Below are 5,000 nucleotides of genomic sequence, written 5' to 3' on the forward strand. Positions count from 1 at the left end.
AGCACACACACACACAGTACAGACAGGTAGCAGATCGTGAGGAGATATTCACCGATTTTGACAACAAGCGTTCTCCAGAATCACTGACTACACCTTTTTAAGTAACTTTTTTTCTATTCATTTGAGCCTCCATAATGTAATTATTACTCCGAGAAGTTTGTGTACGCAAGAAATGCCCGGATGAGTACTAACTTCCGGGAAGATTTTGTGTATGTATCGATAGGTTACTTTTTCTACTCAACCCGCCCCACAATGCATTGCATCTTTTCAAACGACATTTTTTAAAATTCTTTAATTGCTTCTGTATACTTCGGTGTAAACGGTCCGACGAACCTCGCATACACAACGGATGGTTAAGTAGACAGTATGTAGTATATACTGTACATGTTGAGTATGTAGGAGGGAGGACGTTAGTAGGGCTTTTAGTATGTAGTATGTACATGTTGAGTATGTAGGAGGGAGGACGTTAGTGGAGGCTTTTTACAACACTGCCATAGTCTGTTTAAACAGTTGCAAGTCTGTTTGTAAGCATTGCTCATGTAAAAAGAACTTTAACAGACCTTATCAAATATATAATAAAATCTAACCAGTACAACTTTTTGCATCGTTTGAATAGATAATGTAGTCAGTTGAAGCCTTGATATTGCTACAAGATCTGTCTATATTTATCATGATTTTTTGACATTTGACGGTGGCTTTATTCATGTACTCACAGCCCTGTTAGTGAAAGCCAATGTTTTTTTGTTCAAGTGTAAAAATAGAGGAATTTTAATTTTTTTTTGGTGCCGCCATTTTAGGTCTTAGCAGAAATGTTTGTGCTTCAGTTTCCTAAACTAAAAAGTAGCTGATTTTATGTTGTTTTCTGCTATTTTGTCCTTTTTCTTGATTTTTTTTTTCTAGTTTTTTTTTCCGATCAATTTCTTCATTCATTACTTGTACAGAAATGTGATTGACACTTCACAGGTTCATTACTGTATTAAAAATGTACAACGGGGAAATAAAATTAACCACAAAAAGGGACAATTGGACGTGTGTGTGTGTGTGTGTGTGTGTGTGTGTGTGTGTGTGTGTGTGTGTGTGTGTGTGTGTGTGTGTGTGTGTGTGTGTGTGTGTGTGTGTGTGTGTGTGTGTGTGTGTGTGTGTGTGTGTGTGTGTGTGTGTGTGTGTGTGTGTCTGTCTCTGTGACTGTTGCAAATATATTGTTGGGGAATTTTTTATTATTGCTTATAGTTAGCCTACATCTCATTTATTGATAGTACACCACTGACATACAACTACTGAAAGCCATCATCTAGTTAGAAAATAGGATTTATTTCTGTGTGCAAATGTTATTTTTATTATATGGTGATTCTGAAAAATGTAAGATAATTTAAATTAAATATATATATATGTATAATATATTTTTACATTATTGGTAATAAATTACAAAAAAATACTGTTTTAAAAAAAAAATACATGATTAAATAAAACTAGAAAAAAATATATTAATGTGCTAAATACATTTAAAATGTTATCTTAAAAAGTCTATAAAAATGGCGACTGAGAAAATATAATCCTAGTTGTGGGGTTTAATAAATGAATTAATTCCGTGTTTTACGAAACAACATTTTGACAGTTTTTTTTTTTTCACCTTTTTTTTTTGTCCTCCGTGTGACGTCATCGCCGCTTGTTGCTATAGAAACTCAAACTCTTCCCAGGCCGGCTGTTTAACTATGGCTGATGTTGACTTATCGGAGATTTACTCTGCTGTTTGCGAAGACGATGAAAGAAAAACTAACCCACACGTTTTACAGGTTCTACAGAACACGACGGTGACTGAGTAAGTGTCTAAATGTTTAAAAAAAAAATCAAACGAATAAATGTTAATATTGAAAGCAAACAGAAACAGTTGAGATTACACTAGTTATCCGAGCCAATGTTGCCTTCAGGTGCTGCCGGGGAAAAAATACCAGCATATATGTTACACACAGACACACACAGAGGAATACACACAAACACACACAGACAGACACACATACACACACTAAAACTGTGATGACTTCTATCTCAAAAAACATATAAAAGGGTGAAGTTACACTTTAAGCATTCGACATTTTATCAAACTGAAATATGCTGTAGGCTTTCTAACTAACATTTCTTACGTTTTTTTTTTGTACTTTACTCGAATATTTACATGTTCTGACTGCTACTTGGTACTTTCGCTCCACTAATTTCACGGGGTAGATATTGCACTTTTAAATAAAGGCGTAAAATAAAAGCTAAAATGAGCAACAGTAGCCTACATCTACAACTAGGCCTACAAAAGTAAAATACTACTAATAGGCTACTAACATTATAATTATGGCCCTAGACATTTGTTTTTTTAATATAAAAATAAAACATGTTGCTATAGCCTATATAGCATGTTATTACCATCTGAAGACACGTTATATCTATCTGTAATGGTGTGTTATGCAGTACTGCACATTTGATGATACAATAAAGTGTTGTGTGTGTGCGTGTGCGCGCGTGTACGTGTGTGTGTGTGCGTGCGTGTGTGTGTGTGTGTGTTTGGCAGTAATTTGACTTTAACACTGAAGGGAAACAACCGACTGAAACGGGTCCAGAGACTCAACGATACAGATATTTTGGTTCTTTCAAAATGTCTGAAAAACAACAGATATTTGACAGGTGAGCAGTCAGGTTCAAGATAAGTTAACACCTTGAATGACACTTTATTTATAAAAAATGTTATTCATTTATTTAGTCAAATTAAGATAAATACCCTCATATCCGTTAAAGGCCTATTTCACCGGTTGGAATATGAAGGTGTATTGAATTCTGAGATCCTATTTATTATAAATGTGCAAAAAAAAATTGAAATCAGATCATCCTAGCCTGAGAAAAGGCAGAAAGAGTGTTTTATGGTCTCACTGTCATAACCCTACATTTTCCTTCTTGTGACATCACAGTAAGGGTTAGGATTAACAGGACAGCTGGGCCAAGGGAAGACTGAGGGAAGAAAAACCTCATTCATTATATTATAATAGTGATGTTATAATGATAGAACGCCGGTTCCGTATGGGTGAAGTATTCCTTTAACAAATTTAAACATATTATTTTGAATCAGCCCCGCTCCACCTGTGACTGTTTTAATCAGGCTATTGTTCTGCTTCAATCATTTTTATCTGAATGTTTTAATAGTGTTGTCTCTTTGTCAGCTTGTTGTGTATTTGCATTGTGTGTGTTTGTGTGTGTATTGTATTTTTACTCGACATTAAATATGAGGCCAGGTCATCTTTCAGGGATAAATAAAGGAAACGATTTAAAAAATAATAATGTTTTTCTTCAATTAACAGGTCTTAACCTCAGGTTCAATAACATAACAGATGACGGTGTTAAACACATCGCGGCTCTTCTTCAGGTAAATGTGGCAATTTCCTTTTTGACTTTTTTCATATTACACTCAACAAAAATATAAACGCAACACTTTTGTTTTTGCTCCCATTTTTCATGAGATGGACTTAAAGATCTAAAATTCATTCCAGATTCACAATATTACCATTTCTCTCAAACATTGTTCACAAATCTGTCTAAATGTGTGATAGTGAGCACTTCTGCTTTGCTGAGATAATCCATCCCACCTCACAGTTGTGCCACATCAAGATGCTGATCTGACATCATGATTAGTGCACAGGTGTGCCTTAGACTGTCCACAATAAAAGGCCACCCTGAAATGTGCAGTTTTGTCTCACAGCAAAATGCCACAGATGCCACAAGCATTGAGGGAGCGTGCAATTGGCATGCTGACAGCAGGAATGTCAACCAGATCTGTTGCTCGTGCATTGAATGTTCATTTCTCCACCATAAGCCGTCTCCAAAGGCGTTTCAGAGAATATGGCAGTACATCCAACCGGCCTCACAACCGCAGACCACGTGTAACCACACCAGCCCAGCACCTCCAAGATCGTCTGAGACCAGCCACTGAGACAGCTGCTGAAACAATTGGTTTGCATAACCAAACAATTTCTGCACAAACTGTCAGAAACCGTCTCAGGGAAGCTCAACTGCATGCTCGTCGTCCTCATCGGGGTCTTGACCTGACTCCAGCTCGTCGCCGTAACAGACTTGAGTGGGCAAATGCTCACATTCGATGGCGTCTGGCACGTTGGAGAGGTGTTCTCTTCACGGATGAATCTCGGTTTACATTGTTCAGGGCAGATGGCAGACAGCGTGTGTGGCGTCGTGTGGGTGAGCGCTTTGCTGATGTCAATGTTGTGGATCGAGTGGCCCATGGTGGTGGTGGGGTTATGGTATGGGCAGGCATCTGTTATGGACGAAGAACAAAGGTGCATTTTATTGATGGCATTTTGAATGCACAGAGATACCGTGATGAGATCCTGAGGCCCATTGTTGTGCCATACATCCATGAACATCACCTCACGTTTCAGCAAGATAATGCACGGCCCCATGTTGCAAGGATCTGTACACAATTCTTGGAAGCTGAAAATGTCCCAGTTCTTGCATGGCCAGCATACTCACCGGACATGTCACCCATTGAGCATGTTTGGGATGTGCTTGACCGGCGTATACGACAGCGTGGAGCCGTGCACCACTTCCCACTAATATCCAGCAACTTCGCACAGCCATTGAAGAGGAGTGGACCAACATTCCACAGGCCACAATTGACAATCTGATAAACTCTATGCGAAGAAGATGTGTTGCACTGCATGAGGCAAATGGTGGTCACACCAGATACTGACTGGTTCTGAGTCCCCAGACCCCCAATAAAGCAAAAAAATGCACATTTCAGAGTGGCCTTGTATTGTGGACAGTCTAAGGCACACCTGTGCACTAATCATGATGTCAGATCAGCATCTTGATGTGGCACACCTGTGAGGTGGGATGGATTATCTCAGCAAAGCAGAAGTGCTCACTATCACACATTTAGACAGATTTGTGAACAATGTTTGAGATAAATGGTAATATTGTGTATCTGGAATGAATTTTAGATCTTTAAG

At 38.3% G+C, this 5,000-nt stretch overlaps 1 protein-coding gene across 1 annotated transcript in view; it reads left to right on the top strand.

Annotated features, from left to right (window-relative positions):
- mynn (myoneurin) overlaps positions 1 to 1,003 on the top strand; it is a 20,997-nt gene extending 19,994 nt beyond the window's left edge. Inside the window, 1 exon segment of the mRNA XM_080050101.1 lies at positions 1 to 1,003. This exon segment is cut by the window's left edge and continues 773 nt beyond it. The gene's annotated coding sequence lies outside the window, so the exon portion shown is untranslated.
- The last annotated feature ends 3,997 nt before the right edge of the window (positions 1,004 to 5,000 follow it).

The sequence above is a fragment of the Ammodytes marinus genome (assembly GCF_949987685.1).
Source record: "Ammodytes marinus genome assembly, chromosome: 21".
Classification (NCBI taxonomy): domain Eukaryota; kingdom Metazoa; phylum Chordata; class Actinopteri; order Uranoscopiformes; family Ammodytidae; genus Ammodytes; species Ammodytes marinus.